This window comes from Anguilla anguilla, chromosome 2 (assembly GCF_013347855.1).
Source record: "Anguilla anguilla isolate fAngAng1 chromosome 2, fAngAng1.pri, whole genome shotgun sequence".
Classification (NCBI taxonomy): Eukaryota; Metazoa; Chordata; class Actinopteri; order Anguilliformes; family Anguillidae; genus Anguilla; species Anguilla anguilla.
The window spans coordinates 49,415,351-49,438,204 of NC_049202.1; the positions used below are offsets into that span (position 1 = coordinate 49,415,351).

Genomic DNA, 22,854 nt, shown 5'->3' on the forward strand with positions numbered 1-22,854 from the left:
TTTGACCAACTAGCCATGGCTAAACTTGACCTGCTTACTATAACAATAAATCACCTGGATTCATGATTCCATACTCATTTCACTGAGGTACCAAGAGTCATTCATTTGGGAACAATAATTCATCCAAAACACAATAATGCTCAAATTTATTTTTAATAAGCTTTGATTTAATTTTTAATAAGCTGCAGTGGATTTTAGTTCAGTGTGTTGCTGTAACGTGTACATGCGTATTATGAGGATGGGCTCCAGGGAATGTACAGCACTCTTTTCTATGCTTTTTTATGCCTACCAAGTAAGAAGGGCATGTAATTTCTTCTCAGCTGTTAATTTCCCAACTGATGTGTTTTTCTTATTTATGGTGAGGCATGAGGCACATTTTTGTATGGGTAAAGACCCTATAAGAGGGACTAGGCAACTATTCAATACACACTTTAACTGCAGACATGTTAGGTATTGACAAGGGATGGGAACCCAAAGCAAAATATGCATAGCTAGCAAATCAAACAATTAATTGATTTATTTTTTACAGAATGAAGAATAATGCAAGATATTGCCCAAACAGAAACTCACAAAAACATTCACCTCTTTTGACAAAGAATGACAGAAGCCTGTACATTTGTTGAAAAAAAAAATCTATGAGATACATTTAATTTAACCCAACAGGACCATTGCACAATGAGAAAATTAAGAAGTTCACAAGTTTCAAAAAACATGGTCACTATCAGCATACAGAATGTCTTATTGTCTTCCCTTTATTGTAACAATACATTTACAGATATACATATACACACACACACACACACACACACACACACACACATTGAGCACCATAATGTTTGGGACAAAGACATGATTGTTTTGGCTCTGTAGTGAAACTAGCTCTGCTAGTTAGCTGCAAAAACAGGATGGCCAGATTACAGTTTGCTAAGATGCACCTAAAAGAGCCTGCGGAGTGCTGGAAAAAGGCCCTGTGAATAAATGACACCAAGATTCACTTGTGTCAGAGTGATGGCAAGAGCAAAGTATGGAGACAAACATTTTTTTAATTTTACATCTTTGAGTGTATATCACATTTCTACCCTTTAAAAAATGAAATGATCTAAACTTAATTCATGTGGGAAACTGATTTTGACCTTGCAAACCTGTATAGGGCATCAAAATAATGGCAGAGAGACATGCCATATGACAGTGTGTTCTGATGATGCAAAAAATCACACTGTACCTTTGCAATTCCTCAGCACTCGAGAGTTACGAGAGTTGGTTGGAGTTTGCAAGGTTCGTTAGGAAGTACCAGCAAACTGTAAAATGTTATTAAACTACGTAGTTTAACTACATGTAATCAAACTACATGTAGTTAAACTACTCTCCAACACTGATTACCTGTACTCACATTTAGGTCATATAGAAACCAGGACCCAGAACACTAGGTGATAGATTTTAATGTATATACTAATAGCAAAAGAAATGGTCTTTCCAATCTTTATGTTGAATGTGTTTAATCTCATTTCATTGACAGTGAGAATGTTGTATCCTAATAGTGATCCAGCAGTCATCACATAGTTTTACTGCTTAGATGTTGTTTTAATCTATTTAAACTGCAGTTTAACATTATTGATTGCAGTCAGTATTCATATAATATCACAGGAAAGTCACCCCAAATAACCCTAATCAGATCAACAACAGCCAAGTACCAACACAGGTATTCCATCATTATACAGGCTACATTTAATACAGTATAATGCATTGGCATTTATAAATAAGCACCATGGCCCCAGATTTTCTTTTTAAAATAAGCTCTCTGGTCCCCCTACTAATCTTCCAGTTGGTCTAGGCTTGGGACTGCTGGATCTCTTCTCTAATGGAATGAGTGGATAATTAAATATCCACATGCTCCTGCTTTAGTGCAAGATGTATTCTGAGCCCTAACTTCCAGTCATACCAGTGGAGTACCAGTCTGATATATTTAGAAGTGTACATTAATGGGTTCGAGGGACTACTCTGTAATTTAGAGGAAAAATTGAAAAAATAAAAAACATATTTCTGGGGATTTGGAAAGCTATTACAGCCATTGCTTTGGATGCTGTTGAATACGTCATAATCTGAGTATCTTTATTTTTTTATATATTTAGTTTTTTTAAGGTGTCTTGACAGTTTCATGTAAAAGTAATGGCATCTGGAATGTCAATATATAACATGTGATTGCATTTACATTTTACATATTGATGTTAAATTATCGCAACCTGGCGTTGGGTGCAGTCCTGTTTTCACTGCCTGTTTTCATTTCAGTTTACCAGTTCTGTTCTTGCACTGAATTGGTGTGGTGTTTTTAGTCCTTCAGGGGGGTTTTGTGCTACTTTTTGTTGCTGTTCACTTGCACTTTTATTTCCATTATCATTAAATAAATAATCATCTTACCTCCATTTATTTCCCTGAGATTCTCGTGGGAATTCAATACTCATTTAGCCTCTGAGACCCAGACTAAAAAATAAACTGTGGGCCTACTGAGAAGTAACAATTGTTCAAACTCAGAAATCCCCTAAAATGTGTTTAGTTCCCTCCGAGCAAATATATGCACATTTACAGATATAATAGGTCAGGTCTTTCAATAGTACAACAAAAGAAACTAAGCCACTTTGAAGTGTAATCATGTACTTAGTATCTTTCTCTTTGACTGAGTACATTGTCTTGAAATAACAAATAGTTTTTAATCTCACTGTCAGGTGTTACTTTTATCCTATCCTGCAAAGATTGAAACTCGTGTGAAGCAATTCCATTCAAAATCCTTTGCCGTGCCATTTTTATGACAGACTCTATTGTGTAAACTAAGGAAAACGAATGCATGGCAAAGATCTCTTTCTGATTGTGGGTGACGAAAAAAGTGTTTTGTTTTGTTTTTTTTGTTTGTTTTAAAAAAAAAAATTTTTTACTCAGGTTTACACTATATTTAATTATTTCAAATGTATTTTTAACCCCAGTTTAGAATGTCCAACTGTATTTTTGGGGACTGCAGGTCTTTGCAAGTGTACCACTATAGGATGTTCTGCCCACTAGCAATTATGAAGAAACTGAATGCTTGGTCACACATACAGGATCCTTCATTTGAATGAATTGCCATCACCCAAACCCTCTATACCTTTTCTCTGATTGGCTACATGGAGGAAGCAGCTGCACACAGACAAGTATCTATACATATGAATGTAAACACATATGTTATTATATATGTCAATGAGCTTTTAGATCATATTGTGTTATGTTATAATATATTTTGTAAACAGTTTAATGTGTTAAACGGTGAATTATCAAGGTTATCAATTTTTTTTTTTTTTTACCTGGAAGTATAACAAATGAATAGGCGAGCAATTCCGGTAATATACCTGCCATCTCAGATGAATTTCTGGTGTTATTCTTCAATTAATGCATGTGATTTGATTGGTGCATATTGACAGGGAAACCCCTCTGTGGGACTCAAGCCTAATGGCCAAAAATCTACTCGTAGTCAATAGCAAATCAGCTCATGTAACAACAATTCCAGATGAGAGAGTGTGTGAGGTAAGTGAGAAAACACCATGGACTTACTGGATCCTTTGCTTTCTAAATGACAAGGAAGGGAGTTTTGAACAAGCTTGTGTTCAGCCTGACCTTGGAAGCACTACTTAGGCACTTGCAGAATTAGTTCTCTATTCCTACATTCTTAATTTGTTGCATATGAATGAAGAATGAAAAACACAGAGTAGATTTGTTATTTTTAATTTTATTGCCTTATTACTAAATAAAAAAATAGAATGCAACATATACATTATATTCAATGAAATAATAAGGTGCTACATACACTTTTACTCTGGGCCCATGTACTTGATGTACCAGCCTCAAAGGGAATTAAGTATGGTATAAAAGCCCCTGGTTTAAAAAAGTAATACGTTACCATTAAAGGTATAGTTTTTTGGAAAGCATTTAAAAAAAAAAATTATTCTGCAAACTTCACTAACCTAGACAATTAAGTCTCTGTATGGGATGTTGGCAGGACAAATTCAATCATTCATGCATTCATTCACACCCCTGGCCACACTGTAATCATGACAGCAAACAACATAAGGAAAGCAATTGGGCTAATTTGTTCTTTTTTTCGGCCTAATTTTAACCTGCATTATCAAGGAGCACTGAAATATTCCACCATCTTCAGCTTAATCATAATTGTTTTAATATAGCTATATCTGGACATTGAACCAACCTGTCTTCAATGTAGAGCTTATGTGACGTATTTAAAACTGGGGAATTATATCATTTAAATTAAAACATGGATATAAATAACCGGTCTTTAATAATGCAGTGATTATAAATAAATAAATTACAGAATCATGACCATGTCCAAATGTTGCTTAATTTCAGTTTATTCACACATTTTTCATCTCAATGGCATATTAGCTATATATGCTCTCATAACCTTCTGTCATAAACACACCCTATGAAACAACAGACCCGCCTGGACACATTTTTATTTTGCTGTCAAAAATGAATGGAGCCCAGTGGGGAAACCAACTTTAAAAGCAAAATATCATAGATATCATCAGGGGGCAACATTATATCCAGTACTGAGGTTAAGAACCAGAAGCCGAACCCTTGGTATGTATGGTAATAGTAGTCACTCTCCTAATCAGATCTTGCAACAGCTGTAAATATTGTATCTAATCATAACAATTTTTACTATGTGCAACATAGTCCATCTCCTCATGACAAACCTCTGCCTGACAGAGACGATGATGGTTTTTATAGCTAGCTTGTCCTAATTTACAACATAAATACAGCTAGATAGGCTAGCTCACAACAGAAAAGTTTTTTTTTAAATGCTGTATTATGACTTTTAACACTGTATACTTTCTATAACTTTGCAAAGATGAAAGTGAAATAAAAGAACCAGAAACACAAGCTGCACTTAATACTACATTAGCGTGGCAGTGTAGTATAATGGGTAAGGAACTGGTCTTGTAACCTAAAGGTCTCAGGTTCGATTCATGGGTAGGACACTGCCATTGTGCCCTTGAGCAAGGTACTTAACCTGCATTGCTTCAGTATATATCCAGCTGTATAAGTGCATGTAATGTAAATGCTATGTAAAAGTTGTGTAAGTCGCTCTGGATAAGAGCGTCTGCTAAATGCTTGTAGTGTAATGAACATTAGATTGTTGATTATCAATTCTGCCACATTGTGCCAAAGCCAGACAGGCTAGCACTACATTTTAAAAACATTAATTTTGTCGAGTTAAGTCATAGATACATATCCTAAGAGAACTTCTTAAAAATCAAATTCAAATGAAAAAAATTAAAAATCTTTAAAAAAAAAGTATTATTTTGGGGTGAAACTAATAAATAAGCAGCTAAATAAAATAGGGAGATGGTGATTCATGAAGGAGCAATGGCAACCCCTGGCTCCTATGACCACACATCACTGTCTAAAATATTTCCTGGTGCAGTGTTCAATACACTCAGAAGGGTCCAGCTGATGGGCAGTAATGTTAACAGTAGAAGACCATGAAGTAGGCAGTAGACAAATATATTGTGGTGTCTTGTAAAATTGCACCACAACTACTGGATTAACTCAATGCAGCTAGAAAAAGACCAGTTCCCCTGCCTACAGTGAAACTGCAACTATGATCAGCTGGTCAAAATTTCTAAAAATGATTTCAGGGCCATTTTATCCCCAATTGTTCATAAAAAATACACAACTACCAAAAGAAAACCCACAGTCCTGTGAGTCTATTGACTATGGCCATATGTACTGGCATGATCCAAATCCGAGTTTACCAGACACGTGGACCCAACCACACACTAGAACAATGCTTAAAAAGAATGAGCCACCCAGCGGCCTACACATGGTTTTTAACCTGAAAAAAAAAGGTTTTTTCCAAAAAGGTTTTATTCAACTGTGTTTTCCCCCATTTACTCAGCAAGGTAGAATGGCTTCCAGACCCTTAATGGATAGATGGATGCTTTGTGGCTGCTTGACAGTGAAAGTACATTTCATATTGCTGACTTTTGTAATATACATCCCATAATAGAGGCACTATCACTGAATAACAGACTCACAGCCAGCATGCTTTAGCAGCGTATGAGTTATTGCTGTGGTCAATAGACCTCTTTTCCGTAGTATCCTGTTTGTGTAGGTGATCAATCTTACAGCCTTATGGGAACTGGGTCACCCTTATACTACTCAGCCCCATTATTTTTCTTCTGCATCATTTGGAAATACGCTGGACTGTTCCTGATCCATTTTGCTAACCCTTTGCCTTTACCTTTTGTCTTTGTGACTGTGTGAACATGCACATTGTTATAATGAGGAAAGAATGTTTTCTCATTTACAAGGAACAAATCTGCGTTGGTGCTGTTCAGATATATACAGTACTTTGTTTAAAAATTGCATGCACACACACACATACACACGCTCTCTCTCTCTCTCTCTCACACACACACACACGCATATACATTTAACTTGTAATGATTAACCTTAATATTTCAGGGAAATATTGATTATCTGAGCAATGAAATGCCAGTCACGAGAAGAATTAAAGAGCAAAGATATGAAGGGATATCAGGGATTTCAGACTTGAAAGAATAGTGTCTTGTTGCAATATGGTGAGTTTCCAGGATGTCCGTTTCTGGGAGCAGTTAGATTACTGAAAACCATTAAGGTTAAATGGATTTGCAGTGGAGTCAATGGCCTTACTAATTTTCTTTTGCACCCTCCCAGCTACAAATTACTTATGCACATCCTCACTTGAGCAACACAATCGCTTAACTCTGAAATGGGTGACCCATGCAGAGTTGCACTGAACATAATTAAATTAGTTCTTTGTAAGGAACTACACAGCACATTGTTCCTTACAAAGGGATAGTGCCATCTAAACTAATGGGATACTCCACTGTATGTGGACTGTGTCACCAGCTGCTTGCTTCTGTGTATTACATTACTAACACTGCACTTTCATAGCTTGCCCTGGATTTGGTCACAGTATAGAATTGTGTCTACACCTGTGGTGTGCAAAGGTTTTAGCTAGATAATACAAGCTACAAACAGCTTTTTAGACTCTGAATTTAATGCATACAAACATGTCAGTACTTTAAGTAGGGATTATGTAGCATCCATACAAATGAGATGTTTTTCGAGTTTTTAATATCAAGGGTCTGTTTCTTTTCCTTAAATTATAACAATTAGAAATAAAGCAGGCGTCATAAAAGAGTACATTTAATTCCCTTGCAGTAGACATGCCCCACATCAGACTTTTGCCACTCATGTACTGTTGCAGTCAGCCTCTTTTGTTCATTTTCAGCCAAGAATGTACAATTAGTGGATGAAGCAACTTCTTAATGGACAGGTGTTTCATGTTGGGAAAGAACAACAAATCCTTCAATTGACTTTGGAGGTAGAGGATGGCAATAAATAACAATTACCTCTAAAGTAAAGGTGTCACATCTCAGAGATATTGCTCATTTCCTTCTCCAGGTGCTTAAAATGTGAAATAATATGACATATTGCATCTTAAATTAAGGGAACTTGTATGCAAGGTGGTCTTGAAATGGCTTTCACCATGATGCATTTTCAAATGAACTTGAACTCATTTCAAAACAAATTCAAGACATTTGTTCAGTACAGACTATAATTTAATTGGTTTCATTTTTGTAAACTTCAGTCACAGTGATTCCTTTGCTTTTAAATGGAAAAATTAAATTTACAAAAAATTCCTGTGGGTCATGTACACATAAAAATGGTGATCCTACTCATTATGAATGTGTTTATAATGAATTAAAGATATGGTCTTCATAAAAACATCATGAATTGTTTGCTTCCTTGTTCTCCTGGCATGAAATAAAATACAAATTGGTACACATGGGGGTAGCAATAATTATTTCGCAAATTAAAAGATGCTACTGCATATTCCTGTTGTTTTCTTACATGCATTTGCTCAATTATACATTCATAACTAAAGAAAATACTTAACAAGCATCAATAAGACATCAATGTTTCTGCCCATTTAGGTAGAAAGTGGGCAGAAAGCACGCCTCTTTACAGCTTTTGTATCTTACAATAATGCCTGGAAGAACCCTGCTTTAATGGAACAATGGTGGGGCTCAGTGGGTTTGTCTTTGAATAAACTACAAAGACACAGTTGTCAGACTCCAGGACTGGCATCTGGAAGCGCACCTGTGTCTAGTATCTGTGACTGTTTCAGATGGAGAGAGGAGTCCAGACAAAATGCATTGGCTGCCTGCTGGGCTGTCACATCCCTGTGCTTAAAGGACATTTTATGTTAAGTGTGCCTTTACCACAGCAGGAACACCATCTGGGAAGACTCCCATAAAGGGGTACTTGGGATTGGTGATGAAACCAGACTAGAGAATGCAAATGTCGCACCATGCTTAGAGGTCTGATACACAGTGTATAATGCGCATTATTCTTCCTTTGGTTCAGTGTCTGACAAAAACTACCTCTTTTGTGACTAACATGTTCATATCCAATTCCATTTTTCAGCAACATGTTAGATGAATTCTTATTCATGGGTTTGCACATTATATGCTTTGACGTTGGGGTCCTCACCACTCACTGCTGGTACCATGGGGTACTCAATTGATTAGCTAGTATATTTTCAAATGTATTGTCTTGTTTTATGTGGAAATGTATTTGAATAATAAAATTCTACACAGATGTGCAACTCTGTTTAATTGCCTCACTATGATACTGTGATATGGAGCTAAATTAATCCCAATATATACAGTTCACAATATTATAAAACAATATTTGCAAACACACAGTATTGTTTGCAAACCAACTATGTTTAACAAATGTAAATCATGGTCTGAACATAAATATCATTTTCAAAATAAATGCAAAATTTTCAAACAATGAAAATATTTCAGAAAGTGAAACATCCCTTTAACTTCAATTGCAAAATGAGAATTCGGTTCTCTTTTGCAGTCGTGGTTGAGCTTGAAAAGTGATTTAAACTCATTTGTGACATGCCTAACACATTTTTACTATTTTTAGGTAGATGCAGTGTCATAGGCATAACCGTGCCTATCAGCAATGGTAAGCATGCATGTACACTCAATAGATAATACTGTAGCTATTAGCTAATGGTATTACAAAATCATGAATGTGATATCCTAGATGTTGATGAGATGCTAACTTGACGTTGTATATTAACCGACCAAACACGTTAATGATTCAGGCAAAGATGGCACGCAAAATGGCTTTGAAATTAATGTACAGACAATGAGCTTTCAACTATACACAACATTTGATTTTCCTTCAAGCTTTTCAGCTTTACAGTGTACCTAGTAATTAATTCAAGGAAGCACATGGGTTGATCTTCAGACCAATTCAGCCTGCTAGCTAGTATACAAACAGCTGTGTTTATTCATTAAGCAGGTTTATGTTGCCAACAATTGTTCCCATCAAATTAAGCAGCCAGTTAACAGAGGTAGTACTTAATTTAGTCAAGACAGTACGCGGAAAACTTATATTAAAAATGATATAGATCAAATTGCATCACTGTTATTGGCCCTATGGGTTTTATACTGTTTGTCATAATACATAGCTGTCATTATGCTTACATAAATTATTTCTTGCATTGATAGAGTATTCAAAATATGATTTAACCATCCTACAAAATATGCAACAACAACTATTATTATTATTATTATTATTATTATTATTATTAACGTCTCATAAAAATGCAACAAGTACCTTTTCTTTGTCTCTTAAAGGTGAAGACAGGGTGTCTTGCCCACCAGCCTGCATACTTGCAGAGACAGCTGCAGCAACAGCAGCATTGGTTTCCAAGCAGAAGAATCAGAAGGTGCCAATGTTTTGGAGAGGCACCCAAATTTTTTTTTGCCCAGGGCCCCCAAAAGTCTGGGAACAGCTCTGGTCATGATGCTGAACTCCTGAATTATCGACTCTTGCTTCTCTTCAATTCAATAAAAAAATAATGATAAAAAGAAATCAACGGAGGCAGCAGACTGTTTGGATTGATAACAAATCAGCAATATTTTATCAACTTGTTTTTTATGAAGTGTAAAAGCTACTGAAATAAAATAGTATCTAATTTAAACCCCCAAACCTGTCTGATCAAGGGATCAGCAAATAATCAAATGAATTAATTTCAGAAATGAACGTACAACTTTAACTGCCTAGTAGTCCACAAATCTATTTCTGTTGACAAGTATATTTTTCTTTTAAAGTAAGAGTAATCATTTCCATTACCCATCATGGTCTAGCATATAGAGGGACATTTTTAATGATGTCTGAGTACCTTCCAGATATTAAGGAAATCTTCTTGCTCCCTGGTTTTTCATAAGTTGTTTATATCTTAGACCCTTGGAATAGGGCTCCACCAATCCATCCTTTAGTATAATCCCTCTACTCTATAAGCACCACCCAAGGGCTTGTTTGCAAAACAAGTTTCTCATAACACTGGTACTTTCACTATCTCCTCTATTTGGAGCAAGGAACGTTTAGCTGTAACTTAAGTGGCCTGGATTTTTGGTGCTTGGGGATGGCTTGAATATTGCTTGCAACAAACAAAAGATTTTTTATTTGCATGATTGATAAGAAGGCTATTTTTAGGGGTTGTGTGAATTGCACTGAATGTTACTTGGTTACATTATTATCTGGATAAATGTATTTTTGAGGAATCCACAGCAGTACAGGACTCTGGGTTCCAGTGTGTTCCATGAATGTGCCATTTTTTCTTATACTTTGTCGGTTTTTTCTATTCAGTTGCTTTGTACTCTGCAACAGCTACGTCAGCTAAGACCCATGTTGTCTAAAAAGTGCATTGGCAGGTTTTAGTTGACAGTTAAAAATGTTTTTTATTTTTTTGGCAATATTAGTTTTAAAACAATGAATGCTTTACAGGTAAGAATCATTTGTGTCTTGTCATGCAACGTCTTCTAAACATACAATGTGTATGTGTATGTGTATTCACTAAAGGAAAATACTTTTGCCATCCTTTACTTTTTATATGACAGAAATGAGGTTAGACAAATTAATGTGAAAATGAGAGGCCTTTTCCAGCAACCACATGCAGGGTCTAGGCATAAACCCCTTATCACAATACCACAGCTGCAGAAGGAATCCTTTAATCAGGGCATTTCTTCTAAATTAAGAAGCACTCACAGACCGTGATGTTCATTTGCATAGGAAAGAAATAAAATTAAATGTATGACTGCTAAAAAAGGATCTGAATCTGCATTTTATTTATTAAGCCTCTGGATGTTACACAACAACGTAATTATACAGTCTGTTCTAATTAGAAGCTGCATACATTTTCATTTGCAAGCAAGGCAGCTAAGGTGAAATGTGACGGCAGCGTTTCCGTCATACCTTTTACAGTCCCAATCTTTTCCCTACTATACCCTTCTCTAGATGTGGTGCATAATAGCATGACACTAAATACTGTTATGACACAGGATAACCCTTCCTTAAAATCATTAACATTGAGCCATAAAATAACTATCACTAAATATTTGCTGAGCTTGCATTTACATCCTCAATGATAGTCATTCATGGTTTGTAACGGTTTGTAAGGTTTTAAACATAGGGGTTAAAAATAAATGTAACTTTAAATGTGCATCTATTGCTCTTTCGTGAAGTTTGGTAGCATCTATGTTACGTAACAACTGTCTAATTAGGAAGTTGAGGTCACTGTGATTTGAAAGACCTATTTTTCCCCCAGATAATTGCATACATCAATTTATTTCCTTTCAATTTCAAATGTTTTTCAAAGCTCACTGCCCAGATTTTTTTTTTTCTTTCAGAATGTACCACCAATTCTTTACCTTCTAATTAGAGGGATTTCACATATTCAACAATAATCAAAAAGTCCATGTAATAGTATTTTTTTCTTTGGTTGATAAAACTTAATAACTTTAATGAACTATTGAAATTGACTTTGGAATAACCCAAATATTTATTATTTATGAATTATTTTGTAATCATAAAATGATCAAGTATTTGTGCTTAAAACAATGAAGGCTTCTGAGTACGGTAGATTCACCACAACATTCCAGCATCTATACACAGCTAATATTGCTGTTACTGTACTGTATTTCTCAAAGTCTGCGCAAAGCCAGTTATGTTGTCACTTGATAACTTCAGGCCCCTGGGATAAGCAATTAAATTGTGGAGCTGAAATGCAATCACCTGCCTAAGACATATAAACACATAACCTAAGAGGTCAAAGTGAAAAGCAATAAAAAAGGTTTTGTGCTCAGACCCATTTGATGGGAGGGTTTCAGCTGAGATTTATTGATGGCTGGGTCAAAGTTTAAGGTTGCCATAAGGCTACTAAGCACCAACACTAATGCATCTTTGTCACAAGGCAACAATTCAGCTACACAGTGCACCTTCAGTTCTTGTTTCTTGAAATTACTTGTTCCAACTCACACACCTGCACAAACAACTCACTCACACACAGCACACAATATAGCCTGGATGCAAGCAAAACCACATCCATATTTTGATAATCTAATAATTTGACAATTACTTAGAAATAATTAGTCTCTGTTTTGGGGAAAATGACAAACACATAAAGGAGAGAAACAATCATTGCACAGCTCTGAATTGCTATTAGTGATTAGTATCACCATTTTAAAATATATTCCCTAAGAATGACATGCACACACACACAGTGGCTGAGTTGAAATGGAGAAGTAATGGTATGAAAAATGCATGTGTCTGCAGTTTGTGGCATGTGCATTATCTTGATTTCATTATATCATTGTGTGACATTATTATAAAAAGGCTAACACAGCTGTCTTTGTTACATCCCCTCTAGGTATCAGTAAATAGTCTTCCTTTTGACAAAATTGCACTGATCATCAATAAGCTTGCTTTTAAAGAAAGCACAATACACTCATATGCAGTTCACAAATCTAGTGTAGATACTTATCCAGCTAAACTGCATAATCAAATATGCAATTGCTTTTAAGAATTATTTAATCTACAGTACTTGTAAATAGACAGAGCAGCCAATTATGCAATTGATATGTGGTTAAAGTGCTCAATTTTATTTTATTAAATATTTATAAATGTATTAAATATATTGTTTCACCAGGTTGAAATGACTTTTTAAAAATAGTCCCCCCCCACCCAATTTCAGGGCATGATAATATTTGGGGCAAATATCAAAGGTGTTTCTGATTAGTCCGGTGTGTTCTTGATTGGCGCAGGTATTAGAAACTTTCAGCATTTATTTACGTCAACATGAGGACAATAGTTGTGCCAATGAAAGTCAAGGAACCATTATGAGGCTGAGAAATGAGAAGAAAAAAACAACTGTCAGGGACATAGGCCAAATCTATGACACAGGCTAATCAAAATCAACTTTTTGGAACAAAAACATATTGCACAGGCAGGTTTCCCACAAGGATCTTACAGTTACAAAAGCAATAGTTTAAAAGTAACAGGCAATTATAAAATATTAGTAAAGAAATAAGCTTGCATCAGGAATGACAGATTTGCCTGAGGTAGGATTCAATCAGCGAGCCAGTGACAGAGTAGATACAATGGCAGCAAAATATTTTTCATAAGGGAATAAAGTTATAAACACCTACTTAGGTAAATGACCATGGACGGCTTTGCAATAAGAAGACTTTAAGAAGCCTTTAATGCTGTCATTTGCTCGTGCTTTTAAAGAAAGAAGCCCAGTAAGCACAATTCAGCTCCGGTTTTATTCCATATGGCCTGGCTGTATCCTAGCCAACTAGAAAACTTTCACATTGCAACCAAATGTAGCCAGTTAACCGAATGGCTAGATGGTATATCATAATATATTCTACACGTTAAGTGAAAGACCAGCAAGATTTGATCCAGAAGAATGGTACAGTTGCAAAAGCAATAGTAATAGACAATTATTAGTGAGCAAATAAGCATTCATAAGAAATAATAGATTTGCCTGAGCCTTAGGTTGGATTCAATCCTGTGCCTCAACAACCATAAGGCAAGGACATTACCAGTGAGCCATTCAAATTGAGCACATTCCAATTTTGTTCCTGAAATAAAGTAGTCCTGCCTTACATATTTTTTTATTTCCTACATGTATACCTTTAGATTTAGCTATATTCAATTTCATTTGCCGGGTTTCCACCCACTTCTGGATTTTGTTTACATCTTCTGGGATTATTTTAGTAGATTCCGATTCTGTTAGCTGAACCTCCCAGTTTTGTATCATCTGCAAATTTAAAGACCCTGTGCAGTCAAAATCATGATTTTAAAATGCTTATATTATAACCAAAGACTATAAGGTTACTTACACATTGAACTAAAAACTATACAATGCTCAACATTGCCGCCTGGCAGAGTATTTGGTATTGGTGGGTTTGAGACCAAATTTGTGTCGTTGCACATGTTTCTAATTTGCATTGACCAATGTGCGGTGGCCAAAACACTCACCCAGTATGAATATTTATGTAGTGTGCGCTCCCAAATTCAAAGCCAGTTGAATGGACCGGCTCCAGTAAGCATCCGTTTGGGCTAGATGACGTTCTTCTATTAATCAAATCAAGCCTACAAACTATAACGTTACCGTTAACCTCATCTCCCCAATTTACTTGTTGTCTGGCTATTTACTTGCTGTCTGGCTATCGATAATTTTGCTAATGTAGCAATGAGCTGTACTTATCTTGTGTAAATATACCTAACATTAGCTGGCGAGTGTAACGTTACTTTATTCTCCAGACTGTTACTGCCACAAAAAAACCAATCAATAATGTTATGTGCTAACGTAGGTTATCCTATAATGTTAGGGTCCTATATTGTAGGCTGTAAGTGATGGGCTCATATATATACGGTTCAATATTTCTAATGCTGTCATTGCTGTACTCGTTATCCATTATTACGGTCGTATGATAACTAGCTAACAACTGATGTTACGTGGAGTGAGCGCTGATCCAGGTCCGTGGGAGTGAGCGGCCTGGGCTGTCAATCAAAAGTGAATGCATAAATAATTACGACAGAACTGACATACCCAGCCAGTCTTGAGTCTGCTATATTAAGTAATTCAGGTTTTATATCAAAGTAGGTTTTTTTATCTTTTCAAAGTCTAATAAGTAGAAAAAACATATATATTGTAATTTAGTAACTAAAGGAACAATTTAAATGTAAGAAAAGGGAGGCTGCACAGGGGCTTTAACTAAATATACTTTTAATGTTTCTGTCAAGGTCAATTATATAAATGAGGAAGAACAGTGGTCCCAGCACCAATCCCTGTGGAACTCCACTTCCCACAGTACCATGCTCAGATAAAATCCCCCCTACTACTCTTTATGTTCTGCTCTGTCGCCAAATCCGATTTCCTACTTCGTTCCTTTAATTCCTACTTTCTTCATTTTGATAATGAGTCACTCGTGGTACCTCATCAAATGCGTTTTGGAAATCTAAATATGTAATATCATAAGCCCTGCTGCAATCAAACCCTTGGTAGCTTCCTCAAAGAATGCCAAATGATCTGTCAGACATGACCTTCCCTTGCAAAATCCACGCTGGCTATCCCTTAGGATGTTGTTATTTTCAAGAAATAATTCTAACTTGTCTCTAATGATAGATTCCAGTATTTTACTTGGGTTATGCAAGTTAAATTGACAGGCCTGTATTTTCTTGGATTAGTACAGTCCTCCTCTTATATTTTGGTATTATATTACCTTGCTTCCAGTGGTCCAGTATTTCTCCAGTTTCTACAGACTGTCTATAAATACCTGCCAGCGGTTTAAAGATGATCGCATAAGTCTTTAAGTTCCCTTGGATATATTCCAACAGGGCCTGCTGCCTTATTTGTCTTTAGTTTATGTAATTTATCTAGTACTTCTTTATCCCCTCAACATCTACTAGGACATTCTGAGTATTAAATTAGCAACCTCCTCTTTGTTAAAAAAAGAAAAAAAACATAACCATATATTTCACTACAAATCAAATGTTTTGATACATTTTTGCATCATTTTCAAGTGGGAATTACTATCTTGGGAGGCATTTTAAAGCCTATAGAAACTGGAGAAATACTGGACCACTGAAAGCAAGATAATATAATTTCAATATGTAAGAAAGGGAACAAAACTGATCCAGGAAAACTACAGGCCTGCCAGTTTAACTTGCACCAAGTCTATCCAACGCGTCGAATAGTGACGAGAAGAGCCCTTGCCCAAGCTGCAGTATTTGACGAGTTGGGATGAGAACGGTTTGCTGCAGAACTGAGGGAAGTCGTGAGTACGCTGACCACAGGTGCACCAACACCACAGAGAAGCGCGCCAACGGGTTTTATTTTAATGGCCATTTGTGTACATTTGTGTATTTCTTTTATTTTTGTGAATGCATTTACATGTATGTGTATGAGGAAGTATTTTGTTCATTGGTAACGAAGGCTACATGGAGTAAAACAATTTCTTCTAAACTTACTTAATGGTTATCTAATGTGTGGGTTTTGTGATTTATATGGGGGCTTGTGTATATTGTTTTAATCTCACCAAAGTTAACTACGTGGTAACTTACTACTATAAGGTAGCTCATACTAGCGAATTCACCATCTACATTGCTAGTCCAGGCCTCTAGACATGAGTCAAGTTTGGATGTCGCTGTCTCGTTTCCATCCGGGGAAGAATTACATTTAAATACTAGTTAAGAATTTGTTCTTTACCTCTGCTGGTACAGAGTCCCGTGAGGCAGGTGTTACACAAGTGCATGATGTTTTTATTATCTTTGGCTATCCAAGACTACTTGTGCAAAGTGCAGCAGTGAAAATGTTCTGTTTCATGTTTAGCTATCACTTTTATAGTGTGTTATGAAAGGCATAATAAGCAGGATTTTTCCTATGAAAATAACCATGTTCACTCATCTATGAAGCACTGGCAGTCTTTGCACACATTCATCTACTCCATTCTTGTCTGCCTGTATTCCTTCTTCTAAAATATGTTTGGGATGTTTCTGGGCATGATAGTCTTTTCTGTGTGGGGAGGGGAGGGTGTGGATACAGAGTTTGTGTGGGATCAGGTTTCAGCTGAGTGTTTGCTTTTCCACTTCTTTGGCAAAGGTAAACATCAGAATTTTTGAAAGTGGGTTTGTTCCCAACTTTAAAGAACACCCCACCACACAAGAGCTACAGTATATGATTTACTAATAATCAGCTAGCTAGCAAGTCTGTGATTATAGGCAATTATTATTATTATTATTATTATTATTATTAATAATAATAATACTAATAATAATAATAATAATAATTGTTTTAGCCCTGCTATAAACAACAATGATAATTCACTACATGGGAAGTTTGGAAGGGTCATTGGTACAACTCTGGTCCTCATGTTGACAAATGCCAATAACAGACTCCAAAGGCAAACAAAAGCCTAGAATCAAGACTAGATACTAAAAGCTGTCTTATACCTGCACAAAGGAAGCAACTGAACACACCTGACTAATCCGAAATACTTGTGAAGCCATTTGTTCAAAACATTTTTATACCTTGGAATGGAAGGGGGCTATATATAAAAAGTTCTATAATTTTTGGTTAAACCAATGTTTATTTAAAAAATACACTTTAAGAAAAGCTGAGAACCTGCACTGTAGCCACATGTGAATTGTTGGAAACAGTGTTGGCATTGCAAAGGGAATCATTACATTACACTTAGCCATTACATTTTCAGAATCAGCAGTGTAGTATTGGTCGTATTGATTGACATGAGACCAAAATTGTATTTTCAACTATATTGACTTTTTCAGATCACATTTTGTCAGTTTGGCACTTCATTGTCATCCATTGAATTGAGAATCTTTTTGCAAAATTACTAACTATCCACTCAATGCTTGGCCTACTTTTACCAGATTAAACGGCACCTCATACTAACACTTAAACATAGTCTTTCTTAAAGAGCCTTCTGCTTTATTAAATATGAAGAGAAACCATGATAAAGAAAGGCAATAAGGAATATTAAAAAATTACAAAAATGAGCCAATTATAACAAATTTACATTTGCATTGGCAAATCACAGAAAACAAATGCAGCTTTGATTTAATAGTGTAATAAGAAGAAACAAAGCATAAAACACAATTAATGAAATTAGCTGCAGTGCACTGCTGAAAATGCTTCTTGCACAGATGCTGCACACTTCTCCCAGTGCAATCCCAGCCTTATGTCCACCATGGGAGCCATTTGCCAACAGTTGGTGCAGGGAACCTCCTGTGCTTTCATTTCACTGGAAGCAATAGCTGGGGAACCTGACACATTATGGTGGAGATATTTCTTTCTTTCCTTAGGTTTTGTGAAATAATTGATTATCGTTATTATTGCCAGATCAAAACTGCCGGCTGAGTTTTAATTGACTGTTATAGGAAACAGTTTTTTCAGCTCATACATTCAATAGAAGATGACACAATTGCCCAGTGGTACTTTATAATCTTTTTAATGTTGTAACCTGAAATCTGCAGCCAATCTAAAAAAGGGATTTCGTTTTCCTCTTGTCTGTCTTCCATGGGATTGTATACACAAATCAGGCTGCAACATTGCAATGTCAAATGGTAACAATTTTTCTTGAGGCTAATAGGTGAATAGGTGAATTTAATCAAAATGATGGAAAGCTACTGGGTCCTGCAACTCTCTGTGTGTGATGGAAATCCTTTGTTTCCCTCTGTAATACGAGAATGTATTTGCCTTAGGTTAAAGGATTGAAGGGTTGGGTTACATTAGATAAAATGGCAAACCATGCTGAACATGATCTGTGAAGCAACAGAATTTGCCGTCACCACTGCACAACTTTGCATTGCTACCTCTCCTAGAAAAGGCTTTATCAAGATAAATGTAGTGTCCAACAGGAGGATATTAATAAATTATGGGGTAATGAAAAATGTGAGAGGAGCCGCACTTGCATTAAGCCCTCAATGATTGTCTTGATAGATGTGACTGTGAGGCCCTTGTGACAAGGCAGCAATGAAAAAACATGACATGCTGGCCTGCAAGCCTGACCTAAGGGAAGTGAGAACAAGCTGCTGAAACAGAACGGTAAACAGAAGCTTCAAGGCAAGCCGCGTCAGCCTGGAGACAGAGGGGCGACGCTCGGCTGGGCAGCTACCAATCATCTGAGGTACAACCCCAACAGTGCCCATGACACAACATATTTGTCAAAGCGCATGATGCCCCAAACCTCAAAAAATACAAATAAAAACGCTGATTACACTGGGGTTCTTGAGTGCTGCAATTTCTTTGCTCTCTTCACAACCACAATCTCCTCCATTGGCAAAACATGTAGGGAAATGTTTACCTCTCATCTGATGTTTCTCTGGTGATCACTGTCACAAAAGCAGGAGTAAAAGTAACTCATAAGTGACTGCTCTGCTCAGTGGCGGTGTTTTACTAAGGTGTTTTTCATTCATCCCAATCTTTACATTACTGGCATAATTAGTTGTGGAACACTGCAGTCCTATTAGCTGAGTTATTATAACTTATTATTAAAATTCACATAAATATGAATGAAAGGAGATTGAAGGAACAGAGATTGAATGAACATTAATGTTTCTTTTAAATAGTATAAATGGTTCTAAAACTGATTGTCACCTTCCCAGTACACGTAATTTCAAATGCCCTGTTGTATAAAATAATAATAATAAAATTTAAAATTAATAAAAAGACTTCATTTGTTTTAGTATTCAACAAAATTTCCCCTGACTGGCCATTGTTTTTAAAGGTTTTGTAAAAGACTGTACATAGAATAGTGAATTTTATATAAATTCGTTGAGCCATTAGCCAGCTGATTGTTCCCCATTTTAGCACAGCTGATACAAAAGATCTACCAAAAAATGTAATTTATTACCCTGGCACAGTGCCAAGGTAGATAATGGTTTGCAATGCACATGCACTTATTTGGCCAAAAATCACCCGTTTCCATTCTTTGACATTCCATCTATCATGTTGATCAAATTATTTTTACAAGAAAACAGCAAGACAAAAAAAACAAAACAAAAAAAAAACTAAAACATTTTCATATGATTTTCTATTCTCTACAATCATTTAACATTTTATCTCTTATCTTCCACTAAAAATCAACCTCAGTTAATTGAATCAATTGTGAACTGAGTGGTGCAAAACAACCAATTCAGAGGTTAGGTCTAACTACTGATGGGTTTTCAGGCTTACTTACTATGTTATCTAATAAATAGTGAATGCAGTGGAAGATTACACATTATGAATACCCATGTTTGTTTCCCTGAAACCTTGTTTTTGTACATTTATCAAATACTGAAATTATCTTCAAATTGAAGGCGACACTGCTTATTAGCTTGTGCATGCATGCAATTACAGCTGTCTTCAAAGTATGTTTTTACACACAGAAAGACTGCAAGCTGCCATCACACATGGCAGCAATCAACACATAGTTTTTTGTTTTTTTTTCTAGCCTACATAATGATTAGTAAATTCAAAATACTTGAAGTGGTGCCATGTTGAAATTTCCATGCGAAGAGTGATTGAATTAAATATGTCTTTTTAATATGAGGGTTTAAGTGAACTCATGAAGTAGTCAATGCATGTAAATTAATAATAAATAGCATGCCTTGTTTTGAAATGAGGAAATTATATTTTATTTTAAAGGTCTTCCATATAATAAATTATTTCCCCAACGTTTCTAAAATGAGAGTTCACAAAAGCTTGAAAAAGCAGATTAAGAATGACCACTGTACATCCATGATCTTAATAAGATGACAAATTACTAAAATATATTGGACAGCATTGTGTATTAAACAAGCAATAGCATATTCACAACATAAGGCAAGAAAAAACAAGCTAACTAACAGTATCATGCAGTTTGGTGCTGGCCCTTAAAGGCATACTACACAGGATTTTTTCTCTTGAAAATATAATTGGTCAGAAGAACTTCAAGACACTGAGGACGGCTTAGGCCGAAACATGTCTGTCTCTTTGTCCAAATAGGAATAAAATACAATAAAAAATGATTTTGTTGCGTAGACATTTATAATTTATATTTCATTCATTAAGAGTGCAGGCTCCCGTCTTTCCTTTCTATAATTATCTTTGAGAAGCCAACGCATCAATTTATTTGTTATATGGTTTGTTAAAACTTCTTTGAGCGCATGGGTTGATAATTCTTTTTTTCTTGTAAATATAATAAAATAATCATGTATTACTAATCATGTGTTCATGCTTGTTAGTTTGCCTTTTGAGATGTTAATGTGCATATTCATGAAAATTCAGCGACTAAGAAGGGCTGGGCATCACTACATTTACAGGTGACTACAAAAATGGCTGGAAAATACATCTCAATTAAATTACATTTTCAATAGAAGGTGATTTATAGTTGATTAGATAATTAAATCAAATGCAAGTGGTTGAGAGTAAATCTATTTTTATCATTCTAGTAAATTAAAAGTTCTGCACCATAAAAAATCATGACCATCTTGAAAATGACTACTCAAGCGCCTTTTATAGGTTCACAGAATTTATTGTCAATTAATGTATTGAACTGTATCATCAGCATATCCTGGCTTGCAGGAAAAGAGTGTGTGCGTGTGTGTATGTAAGCTCCATTATGTTTGGGGTTTTTTTATTGATTTGGCTCTATACTCCACTCTTATATTTGTAATCAAACAGTTCACATGTGGTTATGTGAACATTCTCTTTATTTAAGGGTATTTCTATACACTCTGGGTTCACAATGTAAAAATTACAGAACTTTCTATAACACAGGGCACCATAACATTTGGGACATATTAATGTCATGTAAATGTAAGTAGGCATGTTTAGTACTTTTTTGCATATCCTTTACATGCAATGACTGCTTGAAGTCTGTGACCCATAGTCATCGCCAGGTGCTGAGTATCTTCTCTGCAGATACTCTGGTAAGGCTGTGCTGCAGCAATCTTCAGCTCCAACTTGTTTCAGTGACTAGTTGCCCTAAGTTACCTTCAGCATATAAAATGCATGTTCAGTTGGATTCTGATTGGGTGAATGACTTGGCCAGTCAAAAATTTTTAAGTTTGGTTCCAATTCCTAAGCCAAATTAAGAAAAAAATATCTTTGTCTCACCCAATTAAACTTCCTAAGCTTTAGCTTAGTTATAAATTATTTTTAGTCTTTCTTATAGTTTCATTTTTCTGTATCATTCCTTAGGTCTATATTTTGATATTTCAGTAGTTAGTTAGTAGTAGTAGTAGTAGTATTTTATATTTGTTAAGATTTAGGTAGTTACAGTCCTTTTTACAATTGTGCATTGCTTTTCCAATTGTCACATTAGTTTTCTCTGATTTTAGTTCTTTCCAATTTTAGTATTTTTTTCAATTAGAGCAAGTAGGTTAACTCCAGTTGATTTCTCGCTGATTTCTAGATTTTAACTGAGATAGCTGACCTGGGTTTCACTTGTTGAGTCCATGGCTGTCATGTTGCTTTTTTTCAATCAAATATTCAAAATGAAACTTTGTCATGGATTATAATGTAGTTGACCACTAATATGTTCATTTATACAAGCAGAACACTAGAAAATGCATATAGATTTGAAATTGTATCTTTTACTTACTATTTGGCTTAGCTCACCAATATTAGTTAGTATGATGTCCAAAGGGGCAAATAACAAATTAACACTTAGCAACACATACATTTTGTTTATTTGGTATTACAAAAATAGAGATATTGTAATAGCAATTTTTAAAAATATGTTTATTAGTTAAATTTATCTGGGCCTGATAGATTGACAGCATTACTGGCATGCAATGGTAACACAATTATTCTATTTTCTATTTTCCTTTATACTGTTATTTTTTTCCTGAGTCTGTTAGACAGAAGAGAAAGTATGTGAGTTAGTGTGTTGCATTCTG

General features: G+C 35.5%; 2 long non-coding RNA genes across 2 annotated transcripts in view; both read left to right on the forward strand.

Moving 5' to 3' along the window:
• Positions 1–19,201, forward strand: part of LOC118220079 — a 173,387-nt gene extending 154,186 nt beyond the window's left edge. The window contains exon 3 of the long non-coding RNA XR_004763906.1: positions 18,929–19,201. This is a non-coding gene — a long non-coding RNA (uncharacterized LOC118220079). The remainder of the gene's footprint in view (positions 1–18,928) is intronic.
• On the forward strand, positions 9,032–10,102 carry LOC118220080. The gene is made up of 2 exons (XR_004763909.1): positions 9,032–9,075; positions 9,756–10,102. It is a non-coding gene; the product is annotated as an uncharacterized LOC118220080 (long non-coding RNA).
• Positions 19,202–22,854: the final 3,653 nt, after the last annotated feature.